Below are 25,369 nucleotides of genomic sequence, written 5' to 3' on the forward strand. Positions count from 1 at the left end.
GCGAAAAGCCAGCAGCAGGGCACGAAGCAGAGCATGCTTTTGACTCAGGACTCAACACCGGTGAAACCACCCCTGGCTTGTGCAGCCGGCTGGCTCTCTGTAGACACCAACTCCTGGGATCTGCAAGTGCAAGTGCAGCTGCATCCCAGCTTGGCAAAGCCACGCAGGAGGGAGAAAGAAGAGCAACCCACGGATCGAAGGAAGGGGGAGAGTGAGCTCTGATGCTGTGCGATGGCTGGCTGGGGACCAGCTCAGCAGCAATGATTTATTATGTGCATTACAGGAGGAGCTGGGAGCCTTGGAGAGCATCAGGATCTCCCTGAGCCTGGCACAGGAGACATGCTTTATGGGGTGTTTTCAGCTTGCTCCTAGATACAGGTATCCTCTTCGTCTTTTCTGAGCTGTAACTGCTTCCTTTTATGCCCTGTCGGCTCTGGGCCACCCCGAGGAGCCAGGAGCTAGCTCAGCTGTCAAACGGGCAGCAGATGCTACGTCTCTGCCTAGGTGAATTTGGGGCTGTTCCCCTCAGTCGCTCACATACCTCTGCCCAGCTTATCCCCTTCTGGGTAACTCTGTGCCCCTGACGCCTGCCCTGCTGCTTCCTGCCCTGCCGAGGCCCGAGCTGGTTCGGATCCGGCCCCAGCCCCGTTCAGCTGCCGAAGGACAGGAGGAACTGGCTTTCTCCTCGTGCCACACAGTCGCCTACCAGCAGTGTCCCAGCTGCCACCATTTTGCCAGACCAGCCTGGCTTTAACAATCCACTCGCATTATCCTGAGGAGACGGCTTGGAGAGTGCTATGGAGAAGAGATGGGTGGTTTGTCTGCGCCCACCTTACGTTGTGCCCCGTTACAGGTACAGCCCTCCCTGGCCTCCCACCCCGCTGCTTGGAGCCATGACCCCAGGTAGACAACAGCACGACAAAACGGCCGGTCCGGCCAAAACGAACACAGGCGCATCCCGGATTAGTAAACAGTGTCAGCTTGCAGAAATCCCAGCCGTGCCGTGGGAGTGGGTCCTGTGGCCAGCGGGGCTGGAGAAGAGAGGGGACAGGGAGGTGCAGTGCCAGGGGAGCACAGAGCCAGCAGGCAAAGCACGACCAGGAGTTCGCAGGCTGGGTGTCCCACACAGCCCTGGGGAGCGGAGAGATGGGGAGAGGGAGAATGGAGAGGTTTTTGGCAGCCCAAACCGGCTGCCTGACTTTGGGCGAACTCTTTGCATGGGAGGCAGAAGACCCTGCTGCCCAGAACAAGATGGGGAGGAAAAGGTTTTAGGTGGTGCAGCTGGTCCTCCCCTCCTAACATCTCCGGTGGGATGTCAGGTCCTCCCTTCCCCAACATCTCTGCTTTGGTGATTCAAAGGAAGGGCCTCAGGCAGCTGGCTGAACTGAATCTCCAGATGATCAGCTGATTGCTAGGAAATTCAGTCTACACAATTTGCATGAAACGCAGTCCCCTCCACTGCAGCATGAAGACACGGCCAGCTGCTCTCCTGGCTTTTGGCCCTGAACCTGTTGCTCTCTCTCTCCCATGAGGACGTGTCACTCTGTTACCTGCGTTCCTGATGCTGGGAAGAGAATCAATAAAGGGTCTGGGGGCAAACGCAAGGGACGTTGCCAGTTACGTTTTGGCTAGAAGAAGAGGGATGTGCATGGGGGGAGGTGGATGGACCACAACTTCTGCAAGTAGAAAATTGCGGCATCATGCACTCACCCCCTCACCTCCCCCCGAAGGTTTGTAGCCGTGGCTGGTAGCCACATCCATGAGTGGACATGTGTCCCGGGGCAAGGAAGAGTCCGACACTGTCAACCACGGCAGACGGTGCACGTGGTGTGGTGGGGGGCTATATCCATCCCATTCCCCCAGCAGGTCCCCCCAGCCTCCGAAGCAGAAAGGGGAGGCGGGTTATTATTCCAAGTGCTTCCGAAGGGCAGGGCTGGGGACACAATTAAGGCATGGTCCACAGGGAGTGGAAGGTACTTGTACTAGATCAACTGACATAATTAGAAACCAGGGACAAGGAGAAGAGCTCCTGTGCCTGAAAGCTGGTCTATTTTTTCCAGCTCCAGCAGCTGGGCTAATAGAAGCGATGACCTCTCCGTACGCATCTTCTCTCATGCACATCTGTGGAGCGCGGCGATGGCAGCAGCACGATGCTGTGAGCTCAGGAAGGAGGAGGAATGCAATCAAACACCGTCAACCCACTCCTGGACTGGAAAAACACAGGGTTTCTCCACCAGCTGGGGACAGCCTGCTCCCACCCAGGACCAACACGTCAGCCAGTCTGTCTTCTCTTGCCCCCATCACCCCAGTGTGGAGCATAGCAAAGGTCTTGGTCCTCCCTGAAAGCACTCAGCTGGGGAGATGGTCGCTGCCATCCATACGTCATATCGCAGGAGCATCTGCGAGGCTTGTGGGTGACTGCAGGAGCAGGGGCAAAGAAAGTGCCAGACTCCCTGGGGCTGGTGTGGCGTTAGGCCTCAGCCATTATACGGGCAATTAGTACCCGGGAATGTTCCCAGTCCCTTGGGTGGACAGCCAAGGTGAAGCCCCACTGGAACACTTCCTCACCCCAAAGCAATGGCAAAACCACCCGAAACAAGGGCAGGCTCAGGAGATGAGGCACGCTGGCCCTGCTCTGCCACAAGTGCCTCAATAAGTCATATAATCTCTGCACCTCCCTTTCCCCACCTGTGGGACAAGCTGAGGGACTTCTCACCCACCCGACTGACCCTGTCTACCTGTTCCTGGCCACAGGCCCCCTCTCTCTGTGCTTTGCCTGAGGCAGTAATCCAGAGGTGCTCCCCAAAATGACAACCCACTTGCTAAGCTGATAGCTACCAGATGGGGAGGCTGTGCTTGGAGACAGGGGCAGAAATGCTAACCCAGGATGCTAGACCCCAGTGTCACAGGTGCTCAAGGGTCCCAGGCGCATGAAACAGGGCTTTAACCCTCAATGGAGAGCAACCAAACCCAATTCGCCTGTCCTCTTCCAGACACTGACCATAGTCACACCATGCAAGCGCCTCCCACTCACCAGCGATGCTGGAGGATAGGTGATGACCTTGCACGGGAACATCTCCAAAGAATCCCAGCCCCACCAGTGTGCTGCCCCGTGGAAGAAGGAGGGAAAGGAGAGATTTCCATTCATCTGCAAATCCACCTTTTCTTCTCTGCCTGGCAGCACTCGCAGGGCCTATCAGGTCCGTGCTGTGCTCGGTGCTGTACAGAAGTGCCATTTCTTCCCTAATAACCCCCCAAAGCTTGCAAAGTGGGTATGCAGCAAGGCACCAGAGGATCTAGCAATGAGGAAAGAGAGACGCAACCTTGGAAATCCCTGGCCAGCTGGAGAGCACAGACCATACCTGGGACAGCCTGAGGCAACCAGTGTTCCCACTAGATAGGTGGGACATAGCCACCTTGTTTGGAGAGGAAGACAGAGGAGACGAAATGCGCCATGCTGCTTGGCCTCAAGGTCGGAGGAAAGCCCTGGGTCATTTTATTTAGCAGCACAGGCATAAGCAAAGGCGTCTTGGAGAATGACCAAATGATGCAGGGCCTGAGACAGGGTATCTGGCAATCCTGAGCCTATCCCATAGAGAAGAGCATCCCTATAGGTGTACAGGAGAGCCATACGGATGCAGGATGAAATCCAGCCTACTACGCCGGGATTGCTATCACCTTTCCTGCAAAATCAAAAGCCAGGCACATCCTCCTTCCGAATTTCTCCCCGACAGACAAGGATCTGGCAGGCAGTCCTCCGCTTGCAGCCTGTGCTGCATGGAACCAATTTCCCCTATGATTCACTAGGTGGTGGACACACAGTCAGAAATTGCTTATCACACATTTTTCCTGGCTGGGATCATTATTATTGTTACTGGTGCTGTGCTTCCAGAGGAAAACATGTCTTTGGGCCACATACCGGCGGATTTGGTTAATTCGTCACCCGCAGACGCACATATATTTATTTAAAAGCATCTCTTGTTATGTTACTTGGCAACTTCCAAGCCCGTTTATTTCTCCAGCTGATAAATATTTGTGAGATTGTTTGTGTGAAGAGCAGCATGTGTTAATAATATGATCATCTTTCTTCTGAGCTTCCTACAAAGAGAAAGGGCTCTGTTACATCTGTGTAAACCTGGAGCATCTCCAAGCAGCAGAAGCGGAGTTGCCGTGATGTACCCCTCTCGCCGGCTTGCGATCAGGATCCGGCCCCAAAAGAAACGGAGAGCTGCCTGCCTCCATATGTGCATGAGGACGGGGCGTGAAAGTTCATTTTGCATCAGCAAATACCGCAGTTCAGACTCTGCCAGCATCCTTAGGACAAAAAGCTTTCCTTCATTTGCTCAGCAGTAACCGGCACCGGAGGCAAAGGAGGCCGGTGTGATGCCAGCTACAAACCACCTTCCTCCTCCAAGAGCTGTCTAGGCTTGCAAAAGCTTTGCTGTCCGGTGCAAGGACGGTTATACTGAAGGGGTCTGCAGGGATGTGTCCATGCTGCTGGAAGGAGGGGGCAGAGAGTGCAGGTGGCCGGCACCGGCTCGAGGTGGCTGTGGTGCAGGTGCAGGTAGCTGGTGGGACTCCTCTGCAGGAGGGTGAGGATGCTCAGGGCACACAGGGGCTCAAAGCACAGCCAGGAAAATTTATGGAGCAAAAATGCAAGCTGGGATCATTTATAAGTAGCAGTTCCTCAACTACAAACTGCTGGAGATGGGCAGAGCTGCTCTGATGACTGCGCTAGCCCAGGCTGCTGTTGGTGGAATGTCCATGCACGGGTCCTTTTGCGTAAAGCAGCTGCCCATGGTCTACGTGCCCTGGTGAGCTCTAGCCGCTGGAATCGTGTTAACTCATGAAAACCGCTGCTTTCACCCAAAGGAAAACTTGGAACGTTTCCAGCCCTTGTGACTGCCCCAAAACTCGATGCATGTACGTAAGAAGGGTTGAAACAGTGACGCCTGAAAGGAAACCTTATTTAAACAAAAGTTGCCGCATTTGGGGCACACATTTGTGAGTCTGAACTACTGAGACAGTCACTAATGATTCCGTTTGTTTTCCAGGAGGGAAACGGCTGAGGATACCCTGGGAAAAGGAAAGGTACCAGCCAAGGTACTAATCCTTGCCCACGCCAGCCCGGGTGGGCAGTAATTCCATTTTTGTCTTCCAGGGCCCGTCTGCTGTGTTGAAACCCTTCTCCATTTCACAGTCCTTTCCAGCTCAAGTTTGCTCCAAGTGCAAACAGCACTCAGAGAGGAGGAGCGAGGAAGGCAGAGACCTGGCCGCAGGGCACGTCTCGTCTTGGAACAACTCTAGCAAGGATCAGAAGAAACCCGAGCTGTGTCCTCCTGGCCCAGGCGTCGGATTTGGGCAGCGAGATAAAATCAGCAGGATCAGCACATTTATTTCAAAAACAATTTGTCCGGAGCTCTGTTTCTCTATGCTTGAGAAACGCTCAGGCAGGGGAGTTGGGGGCCTGATTTCAAGTCTTGCAACAGGTCGTCTAGGACAAAGCAGAAGCCTGGTGACTTCTGCAGCTCCTCCACCAGGTTTGGGGTGACTTTCATCTCCCTCTGCCAGGAAAGCTGTTGGCTTCAGCAAGGCCTTCATTAAAAGTCAGAAGTCACCTCCCTCTTTCCTGATGGTTGCTTTAATGCTTGTATTTTCTTTACTTGTTATTTAAGGAGCTTCATGGGCCTTGTTTGCCCCAGGGAAGGCGAACCTCCCCACTTGGCTGTGATCTTAGTCCCCTCCTGTCCGCAGCTGTGTTTGGGACTGCCAACGTGAGGCCGTCAGGAGAGACATCCTTCTTGCCCACCACCACGCTGAGACGCGCTCCCATTGAGACACGGGGATGTGGCACCTCAACACCAAGTGGGTCCCTGGGGGAAGAGGCAAAAGCCCAACCCACAGCTTCTAAAAAGCTTTTGCACCTTAAACTGGAGAGTATCAGCTCGGTCATTTCCCCCTGCAATGGTGCAAAGTTGGTGTTATAAGGCTCAATTTCCCAATTTTTAGGTTGGTACCTTTGCAGTTGCACTGGGCCCTTGCAGTATGTTATAAATGTGTGGACAAGGCTCTTGGACCTCCACGGCTCACAGTAGCCCCAAGTCCTACAACAAAAGGACTCCTAGACTGGGGACAACTCAACCAAAGGAGGAGTGTGCCAACCAAATGCAGACCGCGACGGAAAGGAAGGCTTCCCCAGGTCCGGGGGTCTGCGAGTGCTTGCCCCACCACCGAGCCCAAGCATGACCACGTCCCCAGGCAGAGAGGTGATAGCACCCCAAGAGGAGCTGCCCATCACTGGGGGAAAAGCAAAGGCTGTCTGGCCGCCTGCCACGCTGCTGAGCTGCCCAAGGGTGGGGAGAAGCTGCTCCCACCACGCTGGGCAAGGGGTGCTTTCGAATGCTTGCTCGACCCGGTGCTAATGGGACCTCCATGCTTTCTCCTGGCTGCACCCCAGGACCTGAACTCCGGAGAGGGCCACGGAGAATAATCCCTTCATCTGCACCCAAATCTCCCCTCCCCAATCCACTTCCCCAGGCCTCGGTTTCCCTGTGGAGAAGGGGCCGGAGCAGCCCCGGAGACTCCCGCGAGGGCTGGGAGACCTGCAACCACCGACCACCTTCTTTGCCCCTTTGGCCTCGGAGGCAGGGACGTCTCGATTCCCAGGCGCGTGCCTCCATTTCACTTTCAGATCCCTCAAATAATAACTGTGTTTGCCAGCTCCTGTGACAAGAATGACTAATGGGGAAAGATCTGCCGAGAAGGGAAAAAAGAAATCTCCTCTTTTCACCCTTTGTTTGCTGGATTTCTTTGACAGCCCAGGGCACGGCTGGGCTCTCCTCAGCATGTTCCCATTTCCCTTCGCGTGAAAGCAGATATTAAGCCTTACGACAGCTCCAACAGCAGCCTCTTAACTCTTAAACTTCCCCATTGGGACATGACTCTGTTCAGAAACTTTTTGCAGCCCAGTTTATCCAAATTCCTCCTCCGTACTGAGTTATAATGCGGAGGGTGCCTCTGATCTTCTGAGGCAATGTGGTTTTCCCTGTGGATTTGGAAACCGTCCTGCCCATCTGCCTCTGTGCAAGGCAGGAGACCAGCTCTCTTCCTGCAGACGCGGGAGTTTTGGACACCTTTCTGCCTCCTCTGGCTTTGCTCCCAGCCCTTTCTCTGGGCTCGGGGAGCCCAGGGGCTGGTCCTGAGGGCACCGCTGTCATTGCAAAGCTGGTGCCGAAGGCAGCATCAGCACGTCTGATCCCCCGGACGGTCCCCGTGCAGGAGCCTGGATGTTGCAGACGGGCGATCGCACCGGTCCGGCATTTCCACGCCTGCTTTCAAGCCAGTCGCCTCCCCGCCTTTGCATAAAATAAATCCCACAGCCTGGCTGAACTCGGATGACAGCATCGCTTGCTATATATAGCGACGGCAGATCGCCGCTCGAACCAGGGCCACACATAAACAAACCGCCGGGCGCACGGCTCCCTCGGAAGAGAGGGGACGGGCAAACGGCCCGCACGTGACCGACGAGCCTCCCATCCCCGGCTGGGGTTAGAGCAGGGGTGCTTCGAGATCCTAACACTGCTTTTAATGCCAGCACCTCGCTCCGGGGCTCTGCTGCTGGCGAGATCCGCAGCGCTAGCGGGTTCCCAGATGAAGGATGTGCCGGAGGGTGGTGAGAGCAGAGCACAGGAGCGATGCGGGAGTTACCAAAGGCGACCCCAGAGGCAGGGCAGTGGCATCCCCAACCACGTTCGCTTGCTGCCAGCTTGAGCCGAAGCAAGTTGCTGCCATCATCTCTCCAGCGTGCCACAACGCGGGGCAGAAAATTGCAGTGCAGCCTGGAAAACCGGCTCGGCTGCAGCCTCTCCCCACCGCTGCTGCCTCCAGCCCCCACGTCCCTCCCGCACCCGACCCTTTGCCACGGCACAGGCGGCTGCGCGGGACACGGAGCCGGGGCAGCCCTGGGGGTGCCCGTGCGCCGCGGGGACCCTCTCCTTGCTCAGCTCGCAGGCCCTGCCCTCCTTCTGCAAGCTCCCCGCCGGCAGGGAAGAGGCAGGGGATGCTCAGGAGGCTTTGGAGCATCCAGCAGCCCCTCCCCAGCGCCTGCCGCTGGGGCAGAGGGACGGGCCGGTCTCGGGGGCAGAGCCCTCCCGCTCGCAGCCACAGGTCCCCAGCTTGCACGGTGGCTCTGTGTCCTACCCTGCCTCGCGTCAGGTGGAGGGAGCGGAGCTGGGGGCAGGGGGGCTTCCTTCCCTCCCCTCCGTGCACACCCGCATCCCCGGATGGGGCTCTGTGCTGCACTGCAGCAGCACCGGGCTCCAGCCCCACTCTCTCCCGGGGAGCCAGCGATGGGGGGGGGGGGGACGCGGACACTTTCCTCCATCCCTGCTCCCCAGGGTGGCCAGGCTGCTCCAAACCCAGCGCCAGCGCCAGCAGGCAAGTTGCTCCTCTCCCACGGTGCCCACGGGCCCAGATGCCCCGCGGGAGCACGGGGGAGCGGGGCAGCGTTGCACGCACGGCCTTCGGGGTCGCATCCAGCAGCCGCCGCGAGCCGTGGCCGCGTCCTCGCCGAGCGCGGGAGTCCTGGGCGCCTTCCCGGGCGACGTCCCGAGCGGGGACCCCGTGCCGCGACGTCCCCCCCGCCGCGTCCCTCCCTCCCCGCCGCTGCTCCGCGAGGGCCACCCAGCACCGAGGCAGATGACATAATTCCCAGCAACTGCACGTTAATCACTCACCCGCCAGCAACCTCGTTTGCTGGATCCAACCCCCACCCCAAGCCACCGCTCCCCTCCGTGACATCACTGCAAAAAAATAACAGAAAGGGGAGCGGGGAGGAGCGGGGTAAATAACCCCATCCTCACGGGTGCTGGCAAACAGGTCTGCCCCCCGCCCCTCCCCTCCTTGCACCCTATTTTTGGGTGCTGTCATTTCCAAGCGGTCCTGCGGGGCCAAACCGGGGCGGCTGCTACTTTCGGCGCAAGCGAGCGACCTCCCCTCCATCACACCAGAGATCGGCGCTCCGAGCCCATCCCCTTTCCCCCCAAATCTTCCCCTCCCCCCCAACCAAACATGCCGGGGTGGTGGTTTGGGAGAGCGAAGCTCCAGCGCCGGGTCCCCACCTTCGCGCATCTCCCCATCTCTCACAGCCTCCGGTTTTCCAGCGCGGTCCCGGCGCTCGCGGGAACCCCCCGTGCAACCTGCCGCCCTGGTGCCCCATGTCCTGCCCAGACCCACCTGGGGGGGGGCAGAGAAGAGGGGAAAACCCTCCCGCCCTCTGGCCAGGGTCCCCCCACCCCGAGCCTTACTCTTGGCAGGGATGCTCCGGGCGCTTTCCGCTTCCAGCCTCCGGCTCGGTGGTCCCCGCCGCGGGAAGCGATGGAGCGCGAGGCATCCGCGGCGCGGGCGACCATGGGCAAGGCTTGAAGTCAAGCGGCGCCGGCTGCGCACCCGGGCTGCTGCCGCTGCTCCCGCTTGCCCGATCCTCCCCGTCCCCGTCGGAGGGGTCTCATCGCATTTTGTCATGTGTCACCAACACACACACCCGGAGCCACGTTCCCCCCCTTCTTGCGGCAAACGGCGGCCAGCCCCAACCCCACCCCCTGTCAAAGCAGCAGCCTAACAGCGAGGAAGGGAAGGATGGAGGGAGGATCTGCTCGCCTTCCCTTTAACTCTTCCCTCACCACCCCCAGGCCAGGGCCCCGCTGGGTCGGGCCGGCGGTCACGGCCCTCGGCGGGGACGGTGGGACGTGGCGTCACCCCCGCTGGGCTTTGGCAGCCGCCTGTGCTGCTCGGATGCCGCGGGAGTCGTGTCTGCCTGCCTGCACACCTTTGCCCACCTCGAGACCGTTAAAACCAGCTTGGCCCTTGGTTCCCCCCCATCTTTGGGGCAGTAGAGCCCTTCTGTGGGGAGGCACAACCTAAGGTCCATCAGGGCGTTTGGGAAGGGGGAAGAGCTGATGTGGGTAGATGAGGGCTTGCTCTTCCCACCCTGCGCAGAGACCCAGCTAGCAGAGCTGGGCACACTCCCCAGCCTCTCTCCTACACAGACGAGCTAGAAAAGCGAAATGCAAGATTTGGCCAAGGACTCAAACTGAAGGCAAAGCAGCTCCTGCCAGTGCTGTGGGCTTTGGGAGCACAGAGTTGCCTTTGCTAAGGAAAAACGAGAGGTGCCAGAGGGAAAAGGAAAAAGGCAAAGATTTCCTGCTTTGAAGTTGCTTGTTCCTCAGCAACGGCTGTTCCTGTCCAGCCTGGCGGGAGCACGGTGCTGGAGGGAGATGTCTCTGCTGGTCCTGGGGAAGTGTCCGTCGGCTTGGGATGGGGAGGCGAGCACCCCTTTCCTGTAACACCCTGCAGTGAGCGCCTGAGGTCTGGGGGTGCAGAAATGGCCCCGCATCCCCCATCCTGCTTAGAGCCACAACCTGCCCTGGAGAAGAGCTCAACCCCAGTGGTCTCCTGCTCTCCTGCCACCACTCCCTTTGCTTGTCAGGCCATGTTGGCGGCCTGATTTCTGAACCCTGAAGGTGATCCCAGGGCACCCGCGAAGCTCTTCATGCAGCACGGCTCCCACACGTGGAGATGTCTTTGCTTTGCACGTGATGGTGACATGTGAACTGTTCAGGCTCCGGAGGAGCACGCTAAAAAGAACTGAGTCCCTGTCAAATCCCTGGCTGCTTCCTTCAGAGGAAACGCAAGTGTCCTTTCCACCACCACCATATTTTGCATATTTTGCTCTCCAAAATCCTTGAAAAGGGACTTTTGAGTGGGAACGTCCAGGTTGCCTTAACAGTTGACCCTGCTCCAAGCTTCACCCCGGCACTGGGATTGCTGTACTGTGATTATATCCTGCAATACACACACCATCAGGATCCGTTTCTCGTGTTGGCCCCTTCCATGGGAATGCACCAGTTACACCAGCCCTGCTGAGGAGCAGGCTCCCCTGTCGCGGGCCTGGAGTGGAGGAGAAGAGGCAGGAGTTGCTGCCTTTTACTTCTGCTTTTCAGTGAAATGGCAGGTCAGGTAATTATTCCTGCTAATAACACTGGTTAGACACTCGACTGCTCCCACAGAATTGCAAGCTGTGAGTGTTTCTCTGCATAGGTGGTCGCTGGCAGAGCTGCAGGCGCTGTGTGTGATCCTCCTCGGAAAGGGCAGCTGAGGCCCTGTGACTTGCTTATAGTCACCTGCGGAGACTGGGACTAGAGCCAGGGACAAGACACTTCTCCTGAGGATGGGAGTGTGCTGCCTCCCGTCAGCACCACCAAGCAATGGCTGGGGATGAAGCAGCATCTGAGCAGCTCATGTTCTTCGTGGACGATGATGGTCCTTCTGGCTGTTAAATCTGGCAGAGCGAAGGGAGAGAGCAGGACTGCCGATGAGTCTAGGGCTGGAGGAAAAGATCAAGGCAATGGAACTGCTCTGCAGGAACCGAAGTTAGACACCTCTGCTGGGACCGCCCCACCGGAAAAGGAAGACGTGCTCAGGACCCAGCAGGACCGTTCCCTATTTATGCAACTCAGCCCCTTGCTCACAAGCTGCCTGGTCTCCAGCGAGCAGGGTGGTGCTGCCTCTTTCAGCTTGGTAAGGGCAGAATCCGAAGGATCCCAAAGGAAGACAGGTTCCAGCTCACCTCTCCAACCCTCCTAGGGGCACTCAGATGCACTGAGACATCCCAAGGAGACGAAACATCTGGAGAGAAAGAGGAGGGTACCTGCACATCCAGTGGTAGACAGGGAGCCACCCGGCAATGGGACACCCGTGAAGAGGCGGGGGCACAGCCAGATGTGTCTCAGCTCAAAGCGACAGCCCAGTGATGCTCCAGGAATGTACCACCTCCTCTGGCTCAGTCCATCTAGCCCCGTGTCCAATCCCCATCAGTGGACACTAGGGAAAAGCGAGAATAGGGCAATATTTCCCGCTAATACTCTCCAACGGTTTTCAGTTCAGGTGTTTCCTGAGGGCAAGCTTGCTACCCAGGCTCCTGAGCACAACAAGGGCCAAACATATGCCCTGATGTGGAGCAGCAGCATTTCCCAAGTCCTCTTCTTTGCTGATGCATGCCACACGCATGGTCTGCATCACGCTACTGAGAGAGAGCACATGGTGAGCTCCTTCCAGTGCTGCTGTACCTGATCCACACACCCCTTGATGGCCCCAGCACACCTCCGAGTCCAAGGAGGAGGGGAACAGGCCAGGAGAGACCCTGAGGTGTGCAGGTCCTTGCTGACTGGCAACGTGCCTTCGTTTCTCTCCAGTCTCCAGAGCGTCTGCTGTTCAAAGGACAGTTTTTTGCAGGGTCCAGACCTCAGCTGGGGCTGCAAGTCGTTCATATGCTACATATGAATGTAGCATATGCTACATACACTGGGGGAATTTTCAGCCAACCTCATGGTGAGTTATTGCCTCCTTCAGCGTCATTTGAAGTGCAGAGCCTGTAGGACACTTCATTTGGTTTGGGTGCACACAGCACTGCCCCCTTCTTCCTTTTCAATTGCCAAATCATTTTATAAGGGTTATTCTGGACTAGCACTGGGGCAGCAGGTTTTGTATTCTGCTTTTCTACACTGCTGTTGGTCTCCTTCCAAGGCGTGCTTGCAAATATAGCTGTGTTATGAGGTGGGCCAGAAGGAGAGTGCTCTATCCAGAGGACATTGCTCTGCATTTGCTGGTTGTCTTTGCTACAGCCTCGCTAACATCTTTAGTGGACTTTGTTTTCCTCTATTTGCTGAATGTTTTGTGCATCCCAATGTAGTTATCATGCTCCATCCGTCAGATTGTAGCAAGTCCCAGGGAGAAGGTGCCAACTTTAACATATGCCTGAACAGTTCTTTTCAGACATATACAAACTGGAACAATGCCTCGCTGAGAATATGCTTGTTGATGCAATTTGCCAACTGTGGTTTCAGATCTGCTCTTTTCAGCAAGTACCAGCTATTTGTAGACAGTGCAAAATCTTGGATGGCCAGGGGCTGGTGGACTCTCTGGAAGCCTCTCTGCCCAGGCGTGGAGGAGCTAGCAGGGAAGACAATCTAGGACTCAGTGAAGATCATCATGCATATTGCAAATAATGCTCAGATCCAACACTTCTCATCCAAGAACCTCAATCCCCCTTATTAATGCCTCTCTGTGCTTAAAGAAGTGACCGGCACCAGAGAGTCACTCTGTGCTTTCTCTTCCACATGGACCATGGACGTATTCTCACCTTGTGTAAGCAGGGGTGATTCTTGCTAAATTCCTCACACTTTCTGGGTTCAAACATCCCCTACTGCTTCCCTCCTCAGCAGAGCTCATAGTTCAGGTAGGATATCACAGAAACGTGACTTTACTGCACCTGGACCAACGGCTGCTCCGCACAGAGCCAGCCTGGGTGTCTCTACTTCTGCAGTGTAGACACGTCCTTGGAAACAGGACTGGTGAAGGTGAGGTGGTAGCTTGAGACTCCCTAACATCTTCCCATGGTTTTGCAGACACCGTGGCAACATTTTAAGGAAGGTCTTGAACACTATAGCAAGGTGGGTTTGGGGATGTGTCTAGGGAGAGGGGCAGCACAGGAAAGAGCACAGTGTGCTTTTCTCCAAGCTTCCCGGGTGGTCAATGAAGACCAGCAGGTCTGGCAAAGCAGAGGTGGAAGCAGATGTTACCTCAACACCATGTATTAGCATGCTGCTCTCCTGTTGCCTGCATGCCCATGTGTCTGCCTTTAGCTTGCAAACTCCTCAAGGCAGGGATCATGTCTTGTTCTCTTCTGATGACACACGCTGTCAACTGGTAGCCTTGGAAGTGGAAATATCAACGAGTTGGTCCAAGAATAGGAGGGTCAGTGCCTGAAGTGTGTGTTCTCCGGGGAGAACTGCCAAAGGCGTATGTGTTTAAGACAGCAAATAATCAAGAGACCATTGTTCACAGCAATCTCAGTGGAAATATTTTTGTGTGGGTATAAGCGTGTGTGTGTGTGTGTGTGTGTGTGTGTGTGTGTGTGTACTGGCATCTAATTTGGCAGTGGTTACTCAGCACAAGTGGGCGGTCTGTCCCTTCTTCTCAGCTGGAATCTCCTCCTCCTCACAGGGACCCAGAAGAGGGATGAAACTAAAGCAGATGGCTTGGGGGTGCTCAGAAATACCGATGCCAAGGGCTGTCTCATCACCAGCTAGAGCATAATGGCTTACTGAACATGCTCCAGACCAAAGAGGTCTCTCCAAGCAAGGGGAGATACAGGAGCTGCCATCAACTCTTGGAGGTATAGATGGTTTCAGCTTTTGGTTAGATTTTGAGGAGAAAGAGCAGAAGCAGAGATCTTTGGGATATCATACGAAGCAGGGGGGTCTGCACCAAGTCTCTCCCCAAATCCAAGGGAATTTGAACCACTGATGCTGAAGGGACACTAAGAGAAGCAACGCTGAGCAGCTTTACTAAAAAAGCCTCAGGGCTGGGATGGGAGAACCCAAAGGCGTAAACCCAGATAGCTGTCCATGAAAGGCATGCTCCAGATATCTCCTGCAAGTCCTCAAGCACAATACGAGAGCTGCCACAACCTTTCAGCATCACTGGCAGAGCGACTTCAAGACTCCCATTGAAAGCTTTCATGTTCTCCCAACAGAAGTGAATGGAGAGATTTGTTCTAACTTCCATCCCCCTTCACAGCTCCAAGCATTTAGTTTTCTCAGATGCAACATGACGCCGCTAGAATCAGCTGAAATGAAATGAAGCTGGCTCCTACACACCTTGGGAGCTCAAGTAGGGCTGCTTCCCACACAGTGTCTTTCACCCAAATTGAACAGCTCTCAGCTGAGCTCTGCCATCCATCACGCCAACCCGCAGGCATAGTTTGACTGTGGCAGCTTTCTATGCCTTTTGGTTCATGTTTAGCTGGGAAAGAGTGGGGATATTTTTTGTGAATGTGTTGCAAGGGGCACATAATCTAGGAGGCTACAGGCTGTCCTTGAACACGGCTCATACTGAAATCAGTGGGAGGCTTACAATTGTTGAAGGTCGTGAAGACCTGGCTATCAAGGGCTGTTTTCAAGCTGCCTACGATAGTGTTCAATATTCAAGGGGGCAAGGATGAATGTAGACTACCTGCCACCCAGGGCTGTAGACACTGTCACTCCACAGGGAGGTAGCACTGAGATATTTGGTTTCTGCAGTGTTTGGTGTAAATATAGCCTGTAGACCTTGATACAACATCAACGAAAATGACAGCAGAGCTTACAGGGACTTCACCGGCATGGGATTCAGCTGACGCATTAAGACACCAAACTTTATATGTCCGAATTCATTCACTCTTTCTCAATGGTGTCTTGGTGTGATTCAGCTGACCATATCTTGGTGTCTACCTCAGCACGAGATGAGTAGCTCTCTAAGCTGCATTTACTGTATATTTGGAGCCTGCTTCACTTGCCTATGCACATGTCTAATAACATTTTAGACATACCAGGGTGTCTGAGACACCTACACAAGACATGGGGTCTATGGAGACCTTGCTCTTAGGGAACAAGGTTTGCTGTCACTGCTCTGCACATTTTTCCAGTTCGAAACAACTATCAGCAGAAAGATGTTCTTCTTGGCCCCCAAATGCTTCTATTTATCTTTTAGTGGTTTCTGATTCTACCAGGTGCGAGTGTCAGAGTGAGATACGGACACACCAGGTAAGAGACAGCACTGGCTTCCTTCTCCTCTGCCAGTTATGTAGGATAACTAAACCTACACCTCTCTGGATGAGACAGAGCTGTAGAAAGCCTCAGTTCAGAAGGGTACTTGGGCACGGGCTTAGCTGATATTTAGCAAGAGTAAAGAAGTGAGACCCTACTGAAATAGCCAAGAGACTAACGACCAGAAATAGTGCTAATATCACTGTGGGATGGCTTGGTGGAGGTCCTTTCTCCCGCAGAGGAGACTAAATACAATCTGTTTTCCCCCACAAATAAGCTGCCAGCTCATATGAATTGGTCTCAGTGTTGGCAAGCCTCAGATTCACACATTTACATCCAGCTATTTGAGGAGTGAAACTGAGGGGCTTTGGCCATCTCAGCAATCTGTGCTGGACACACCTTGACTGTTTATGTCTGTATTTGTGCTTGTTTCAGGTGGCCCTTGGCCAGCTTTTTTACTGGACCTGTTGCAGAGGCCTGAGCTCTGGGCTAATTTTAGCAGCTCTCCTCTTCCCACACCACCAGGTCTTCAGATGGAAAATGACAGTTCTCCAGCTCTGCATTGCCTAGACTTCACCCTGGATTTGCCAGATTGAGATTCAGTCAGTTCAGCAAGGCTGAAATCTCTTGCTCTTTGCCACAGACAGGCTTTTTGGAGAACTCGTTGTTAACTTGCTTTTTAGCTACAGATCTTTTCAGATCCCCGTTTAGGGAAGGTAGCCTCGGCCAGCAGCTCCTCCAGCCCCTTGCTCTCTGCTTGTCGGAGAGCAGCCTGGGGGAATGACCTTCGACTCAAATTGCATTAAGAAAGGTCCTCATTGAACGAGGCCGTTCTCAGAGCCAGAGTTTACAGGCATCCTAGGCAACCGCCTTGGGTTTTTTCCAGTCTTCCAGGGAGAAACACAGTCCCCCAGAAATCAATAACAGAGTTCTTTTTAAAGTCAGCAGGACTTTGGCTTGATCTAATGCTCCCCCTTCAGTGATTTTACTTTGCTGAAAACACGTAAGGGTCCCTAAATGAGAGTCCTGGACTCAAGCAGCCTCAAGAGGGTCAGCCCTGACTGTCCCATTGCAAGGGGATGGCTTATTTCACACTTATGGATCATGTCTGTGCCTCCATCCTCTGCTCACCAGAAGGTGCTTAGCTCCTCCCTGGAAATAAAATCCCCCCCTTTACAGCAGAGCCTGGAAAAGGGAGACAAAGCAGGTTTTGACTCAAAATGCCTCTGTTTTTTGACTGGAAACACCACCCTGGGGCTCAGCTGAAGCAGGGAGAGCCCATCCGTCCTTCTTGCATTGGGCTGAGCCCAAAAACTCATTTCAGCTCCAGATATTCTGCCTCATTCTCTTTCAGCCCAGGATTACTTTCCCGACTACATCACCTGGCTCTTCTAAAGGCTCCGTTCTTGACAGGCATTCCTCTAATTAACACCACCAACCCCCGGTCCTTCCTCTCTCTGTTTTCTCCCTCTGCAAAACACCCAGAAAAAGCAACCACAGCTTGTTTTCACAATGGTTCCTCTCCCAGCACACCTTCTTCTCTCTAGGTATCCAGACCACCAGTCCCAGACTTCCCCCAAAGTCAGATTAATGGACCCTTCTGGCAGACCTTGCTCCCCATACCTCAGCCCCATGCTGCATCTCCCCTGAAGGAAAGTCCTGGCCCATGGCAACTTTCCCACCACTGAGGGAAGGCAGGTGGAAGAGTTTCTGCTATAATCCCTCCTCCCAGCTCAGCTCACTGCTGGGCAATACAAGACCCTCCAAGGATTCCTTCTAATGCTGGATCACCAAATATTCGAAGCTAAGTCTGCTACATGTTAATGAATACTGGCAACCACAGAGCCATCCCTCCACACTCCCCCATGGGCAGGAGCTGGGTTTTGAGTTTCATTTAATGGAGAAGATGCCTAATGCCCATTAAAGAGATGAACTCTGCTATGCTAAATTGTGCAGCTGGACAGATGCTACCAGGTTCTTTGAAAAACGTGAAAAACGTTTTCAGTGCATCCAGGAGCAAAGTGAGACACATGAAACAAAGCAGGCAGGTTGCTCTGAAAGCCCCCGGGGAGGTGGGCACATTGCAAAGGGCTTTGGGGTCGCGCTGAGCACAGCACGAAGCAGGAGCTCCCCGTGCAACGTGGTGGCCAAGGGGATGAATGTGTGAGCGATGCACAGTGAGAGCCTCACGTCCCACCAAGGGTCAATCCTGCATCCTGCTCAGGTGCCCACAGCTTGGAGGGAACAGAGAAAAATTGAAGGAAGTTCAGGAAAGTGTCACCTCTGTAGTGGCCTGGGAAACCTGACTCATGGCCAGAGATGTAAGGAGCTCAGTCTGGTCCATGCAAGAGGAGACTGAGAGGTGAGTAGGTCACAGAGTGACACTGATCACACTGGGAAGAAGTTTCTGGGTTTCATAGATCTTCAAGGTAGCTGGTAAAAGGCACAGTGAAATGCAATGATGGGAAGATGTAACTGCCTGAATTCCCAAGTTCACCCATTTTTCAACAGTGAGGGTGTTTTACCAGCTGGACAACTTACAATTGGATTCTCTCCCAGTCTTTAAACTGAGCCCATCTGTGTTTTTAAGTAGGAAGTTTAACCCCAGAAATTATGATCTGGAAAAACTGTTAGATACATTCTGCAAAAGTTCAGTCTAGATTCACATAATGACCCCTTTGAAAAAAATATTGAATCGTTGCATCTTTCAGTAACAAACTCCGGGATGTTTTATAATATGTTTGTGCTATGCCTAACATAATGTAGCAACAGCTGAAGGTCATAGGTACTGTAAAAATAGCAATAAGATTTTATTGTGACATGTCCATCCGGAGCCATTGCTCTTGGGTATGCCATCTGGGAAAGAGAGGAACAGGATCCTGTGCATTCCCACTCCTTTAATATAGAAAAAGAGATCCTTGTCATTCCAAGGAGTGTGAGACAATAGCATGTGTGCAGGGTAGCAGTGAGGTTTTAACTTTGCCCCGGATTCTACCAGTTCTCAAGAAAAAGCAGACATGTGATGGTCACCTTTGGAATGCAAAATAGTCTCCTGTGGGGATTAAATCACATCTAACCAGAGAAAAGGAAGGGGTTTTTTTTGCCCACAAAAGGTCTGTGAACAATGATGTGCTGTTTATTTAGTAGTTAGCGTTTCTGCAGAAAAACCACACAGGGTTAAGAGTTCTCCAGCACTGCTTTAGGAGGCGGTAGGAGTTTTTGTTGCAAATGGTATCCAGCCATGGTTCAGTTCTAATTCTGTACTAGGCTCTCTGGAAAGGACTCAGCCCACCTACCAGTAAGCCCCTGCCTTAGGAGACTGATCCTGGTGGGTTCCCTTTGTCACAAGAAAACGTTTCCATGAAGAACTCAGGTGGGCACCTGGCTTCACGAAGAAGCCACCTATTTTCTATTGGCTGGAGAGGGGCTTATAGTGACTCTGCTCCTGATGTGGCTACCTCAGTGTCCCCGTTGGTAGGGGTGACTCCGGCTTTCTGATGTCCCTTAGTGTGTGCTGGTAGGGTTTTATACTCGTGTCCAGCAACATGGTGTCAAAGACCTTTTCTGGAAATGACAAAGATCCTGTTTCATGCAATTTCTCTGTGCCATCCATCAGCTTAGTGCATCCATCCCTTTGTCTTCCTCATGTATGCAGGTGATGGAGTCTTCAGGGCTTGGAGTGGTTCATGCTGCGCCCTTCCTTGCGCTGTGCTGGAACGATGTGAAGAACAACGCTTTGTGAGGTTGCCTGCAACAACCGGTAACAATTGCTCCATTGACAAACCACGGATGTCCTGAAAAAGAGGAACATGGAGAGCAATCAGGGAGGAAATGCAGAGAAACCATTCAGAAAAAATGGAGGGGATGAAACACTGGCCCTGTCCACTGAGGTGCATTAGCTTTCCCCAACCGGCCTGGCTGAACAGACAGTGGACTTTTGGTGTCATGCACTGTAACTGCTGCTGCTCCTGGAGCGATGAGTAGCGTTGCCCTCGGAGAGGACAGGACCTTCACCTTCATCTCTCGGGGTCAAAGATAACTCATGATATTTACCTAAGGGAAGCAATCTGAGCAGGACACAGGCTGTAAATCTTCAGATGTCATTGCTGGACAAGTGCCAGCAGGTCTCTCAGTTCTGTCCGGGCAAGGTGTCAGTTCATCTAAAGGGAGTATCCGCTTTCCTGGTGAAGGGAACCATGCCATGTCCTGCCCTGCAACGAGGCAAACCACACCGAGGCCCAGGACTGGCTTAGGGGCCACAGAGCTTGGGTGCACTTGGGGAGGGCCCCGTCACTGGGGAGGTGACCCTCGCTTGGGAGCAGGTCTTCTGACAGCTGCACAGCACTGCTTCCTTCTCCTGCACGATCCCATGCTGAGGAGGTCGCTTTGCACCGCAGATGCAGGAGAGCTGGGTATCTGCACTCAGGGGGAATTGCATGAGACATAACAGATCAGTAAAGCAGGCACCCTGCCCACATACACATCTCTTTCACAAGATACAGGTTGTCTGCACATCTTTGAGAAAGGAAGTGTGGATAATTCCCCAAATGACAATTGCCTGCTACTGTGATCTGGAAGGAACTTGCTACTCCAGACAGCACGCTAAGAAAGACCCGGAGCTGAGATGCAACAGCAAAAACAAGTTAATTGGGAGCTTCAGCAGTGCAGGTAGTGCTGGATATGCTCCAGTTTGGCCTTGCTTCTCCCACTTTGATACAAGCCTGCTGGGTTCATTTGCGCTTTGTCCCTAGGATTATTTTTAGCAGGTGGTCAGGATGGGATCTGTGAGTTTCATGAAACATTAAAGCATCTAGAAGCTTGTCTGAAATCCATAGGAATAAAGGGAGAAGGGTTCAAGTGCTTCTCTGCAGTGTGGAGGGAGTGCATATTTCATCCCATCCTTGCAGGACAGCTCAGTGCATGGCATTTTAACCACAGAGAGGAAAATCTTTACTTGCCTGCTATGATGGCTGATATGGTATTGGATTGTGCAATGGGTCACACCTATTGATCACAGCAGGCTAGAAAAAAACAAACCCATAAATAGACCCTGACATCCCCAGCAGTGCCAGAAATCCTGGCTGAACAAAGGACTCTTGGGAAATCTGTTGTTGGTATTTCTGTCTCCCTCCTTTGGAAAATGCTTGGGACATGTTTGACTTAAGCCAGATGACTGGGGGGTCACCCAGAGTTTTTGCAAATGTTTTCTTAGCAGAGCTGAGTTATCTCTCACTCCTTAATTCAGCCTTTCCTGGAGGAGGACCATCAGCTGTGCTGGCTTGAGGCACTGCTGCTCATGTTCAGCCGAGGGCTCTGCTCATGCTCTTGTTAATGCTGAAACTGGTACAGGGTCAAATGGTGACACAAGAAGGCAAAGATGACTCTTCTGTTCCTTCACTGAAGCTAATTGTTTCCTGTGCTGAATCTGGCATTTAAATTCATGAAACTGTGTGATTTTGGCAAGAAGAACTGTCAAGAATACACGCCAGGGAGGCCAACAGGGATCATTTTCAGTTCGTGCTTTCTTAAGGCGTCTTGGTCCCTAGTGGTGCTGGGGTGGAGAAGCAAAGCACGGGCTCTGCAGAGCACCTGAAACACATCCAGAGCCACTGCCAGGAGGGAGCGACTGGAAGGGCACGAGGCTGTCTGAGATGCTGTGGGCAGCAGTGGTGGCCTGACAGCTGAGAGGGTGAGAGATGCAGACAACCAAGAAATCCTGTGCAGACAGACAACAAGACCTGGTGGGTCAACACGTTGAATTCAGGCTAGTCCGTGGTGCACATGGCAGAGCCAACATCAGGCTGGCAGGGTTGGTGGCTGGGGGCACCACTGCTGGTCGTGGGTGGATGGGGGCTGCCTTCTGGGGCTCACACTGCCCACACCGTGATCTCTGCATTTCACCCAGCCATGGCTTGATGCTGACCAGCACTAGAGCACGAGAGGCGGTAGGCAGACCTCTCCAGAAAGTGCGTACTGTGCACCACTGGATCCCCTATGCAAGGTATCTGCTTCCCCTTTTCCCTGCTCTGTTTGGCCCAACCTTGGTGGGGGACATGTGAGAAGAGGAGATGGCCAGGCACCAGGCCTCTCCTCCTCTCCTCCCCGTTCCACTTTCTTCTTCTCTCTCTCCTCCTCTTTCTTGTTTTTACATAGTGGAAGAAAATATTCCCCACATAATGATGATTCAGCCAACGGGTCAAGTCAAGCATGATAGATTTCATTTTCGAGCTGGGGGCAGGCGGTAAATTGCTTTGATGTTGTTGGCATGGAGATCACAGTGCTGAGAGACTCTTGCAGACGAGATCCCCCAGCATTGCCTGGTTGCCCAGATCTTCCTTTTCCACGAGGGTGACGGCCTGGGTCATATGGGGGACAGACCAGCCACGAGCAGGACTTAGCACAGCAGTGGATCATAGCTTTGCCCCAACAGCTGGCTCCAGTGGTGTCTGACCTTGCCCACGCCACTTCTACTACCCAGCCAGCCTCACTGTTTTTAACAGGCAGACCCCAAAGCGGCAGTGTTGATATTGCCTGGTCCAGCCTGGCCCATCACGCTTGAGATGCTGTGCTCCTACTCAGCCCCATGCTTGTAACTCATCACCTGGGGGTGTTCCCCAGAGGCTGGACCCATGGTCTCTTCTGGGCCATCTCCCAAGGTTGTCTCCACTCATCACCACCTCCTTCCAGACTTCCAGATCTGAGCAGCATGTGCAGCTGCCCCCTTATCTTCCTGGGGTGTAAATGCATGGAGCTGCTGGGGTGCAGCAAGAGCCTGGGTGATGGAGGCTCTGTGGCATGCGATCCCACTTCATAAGGGCCAGAGTGGCCACGGCTGTGTGCTTGCTTGAGCCATGAGCTCTCTCGGTTGCCAAAAGCTCTGCAACATAGTAAGGGGCATGTTGTGTCCTGGGCACTCATTGCCTCAGCAGCAGGAAGCAGGCAGAAGATGACTGTGCTAGAGGGAATGAAATCCGAAGGGAGTGGCAGGTCTCTTGCCAGGAGCATGGCTGGTGCTCAAAAAGCTTCAGAAGACGCCCAGGCCCTGATATGAACTCAAGATATAAATCCATCCCATTGCAGAAGGAGATGGAGAGTCAGCCAGGGAGGGAAAGGTTTATTTAGAGAAACAGCCGTGGGCTGCCTGCCCACATTAGGCTTTTAGCTGATGATCTGCACGTGCCATAGTTGGGGGCGGCTGGTTGGGAAGCAGTCCACTATTATAAGCCATACAGCGTCTCCACCAAAGCCTGCTGAACGCCCCAGGGGAGGAGGGCCAGATCCAGCAAGCTCCCGGCCTAACTTGTAGTGTCACCTCTGCTGACCTTGGCCATAGCAGAGACAGCCCCATCCATGGCAGTTTGTCATCTTGTCTCCCGAGGGTACGGCCTGGGAGTGCCCTACACTGACAGCAAACACGAGTGACTCCTGAGAAGCCAGGTCCTTTAAAGAGTTACCCAAGATTATAAGTGCACCCCGGGACCTGTCTGTGTCCTGAGCATCCTCTCTGCCAGAGCAGGAAGGGAAAAGGCGGGCAAGTGGCTGTGCTAAAGGGAGGGAGTGTCTGGAGAGGGTGGTGATCTGCAGATTCATCCGCTCCTGAGCAGGGTACAGTTGGAAACATAAATGATCCTTCGGATTTATAGTGATCTGGGCACTGAATCCATTCACTTTAAGCTTCTCATCCCTCCAGACGTGGCCAGCACCTGGCAACGATGTGAATCAGCACCAGATAATCCATCTCTTTCGTTCTCCATTTCTGCCTCTGTTAAACATCCCCTGCTCTGGGGAAGGCTCTGTCCGCAGTGATTAAGGTGATAGATCTCCCATAGCAAAGGGCGCTTCCCGGCTTGTTAGCACGGAGCAGGGCTCAGCAAGGACTGCCTCCTCCTTGCCTGGGTGTGCGGAGACCAGCAGACAAAACAGTGTTGGGTATCCCCGTGGGTCCTCTGCAGCCAGGATCAAGCTGCCGCGGGGTGCCACGAGCTCAGATGTGTGGATGGAGATACTTGGCTGATGCACATGCATCCCCTGGGGTCCCAGGCCCAGCTGTGCTCTGGGACTTTCCATGTTTGCATCGGAGCGGGGGGGGGAGCTTTGCTACGAGCCTGTGCCTTGCACGAGGAATGGATGTCCTTGTCCCTGTCACTGCAGGGCCCGAGACCTTCCTCTGCAGGGCAGTTAGCTCCGCCTTGTTGGAGATGAGGGATACTATACTGTCCCAGAGAGCTACGGTTCCTCTCAGCAGCCCCTCCAGCATCCTGCAGGTGCCTGTTAGCAGGAGCAGGAAGGGGTGAGATGTGAGGGCTGAGTGGTCAGAAAGAATTAGCACATACACAGCAAGGCCAAAGGATGCGCATGGAGCAGTATTGTTGGCCATGGGTTTAGGAGTCCACCTGAGCACACGAATCTCCCCTGGAAGACACCGTTGATGACACAGCTCAGAAGATGGTCACCATTTCCTGACCTTGTCCGTCTCTCACCCTTGAACGCGCCTGGCACCCACTAGACCCAACCCAGCTTGTGCTGAAACAGGAGACAGAGGCACGGCTGTGGTCTCGGGTGCCGTGGCTCAAGGGCTCTGGAAGATGCTGCCCTCCGTAGCAGGCTCCTTTCTGCTCTGCAGCCTTGCAGCTCTGGGAACGACCTAGGAGCTGGAGAAAAGAGGCTGCGGGACCCTCAGACTATCCTGACCAGGCACTCTTGAACCCAGCAAGAAAACTCTAAAAATATATTCACTTCAGGGATATTTGCTGCACCCTCTTTTCTCATATGGGAGTAAAGATGCTTTTTCTCTCTGGAGTTCACCTCAGTGAGGGGACAAAAAGGAAAGAAACCCTCATTTTCAGTGCCTGTCCTGAACACACGTGCCCTGGCAGAAGAACTGTGAAGCAGGCAAGGCTGGTCCCTGCATGCTCTGCACACAGCCAGCCTCCGGGACCCCCATCTGTCCCAGTAGGGTTTGGTCATTACTGCTGGCAGCACCCAGCCCTCCCACCCTCCTCCCCTGCAAGGAAGCTCCTTATGTGCTCCGACATGCCGGCTGCCCTGAGTAAACCTCCCAGAAAGCACCTGAGAAAGAGGGAGAGAGAACAGGATCGTTAGTACAAAGAGCAATGAGGCTAGAGGGTTTTCATGCGTCGGCACCTGAATTGAAATGGTTTTTTCCTTCCTCCCCCCATGCCCTCGCACTCACTCAGGCTCCGTCAAGGGCACCCGAGTAACTGCTCTCCTGGCCCTGCGCTCTGCACTCTGCATCCCCAATGAACCTCTCGCATCCCTTTAATTAAATGTCAAGATATGCAGGTTTTTAAGAGCCCTGTGCTCAGAAAGATTCATGGAGAGCTCAATTACTGTGCGGTGAGGAGGAGGTGGGGAGAGGGGAACCTGCAGGTAGGAAAATTGAAGAGGAAACTGGGGAATCCCAGCGATGCGGGGTCAGGATTTTGAGCGTGTCACAGACAACGGCATGAGCTTTGCCTCGGCTGTGCCCAAACCTGTGTTGTGCTCCCCATCTCACCAAAATATGAAATGCTGTGAATGCCGGGGGGTTTCCTGAACGCAGAAGAAAACCTATGGCTGAGATTTTTTCACATAACAAAACTTAAGCTCTCCAGAAGAGCTTGAAAAGCAGCACAGTTAAAACATAAATGCCTATGGTCAGCCTTCTTCTGGTGGAAATACTTTGTATTGTTTATCTGCAAGGAGCTACTGAAGCCAGCTGCCTC

At 53.8% G+C, this 25,369-nt stretch overlaps 1 protein-coding gene across 2 annotated transcripts in view; it reads right to left on the reverse strand.

Annotated features, from left to right (window-relative positions):
• The window catches only part of LZTS3 (leucine zipper tumor suppressor family member 3), a 62,432-nt gene extending 52,823 nt beyond the window's left edge, over positions 1–9,609 (reverse strand). For both annotated transcript variants that reach the window (XM_064511640.1, XM_064511638.1), the window contains exon 1: positions 9,306–9,609. The gene's annotated coding sequence lies outside the window, so the exon portion shown is untranslated. The remainder of the gene's footprint in view (positions 1–9,305) is intronic.
• Positions 9,610–25,369: the final 15,760 nt, after the last annotated feature.

This window comes from Dromaius novaehollandiae, chromosome 4 (assembly GCF_036370855.1).
Source record: "Dromaius novaehollandiae isolate bDroNov1 chromosome 4, bDroNov1.hap1, whole genome shotgun sequence".
Taxonomy (NCBI): Eukaryota; Metazoa; Chordata; class Aves; order Casuariiformes; family Dromaiidae; genus Dromaius; species Dromaius novaehollandiae.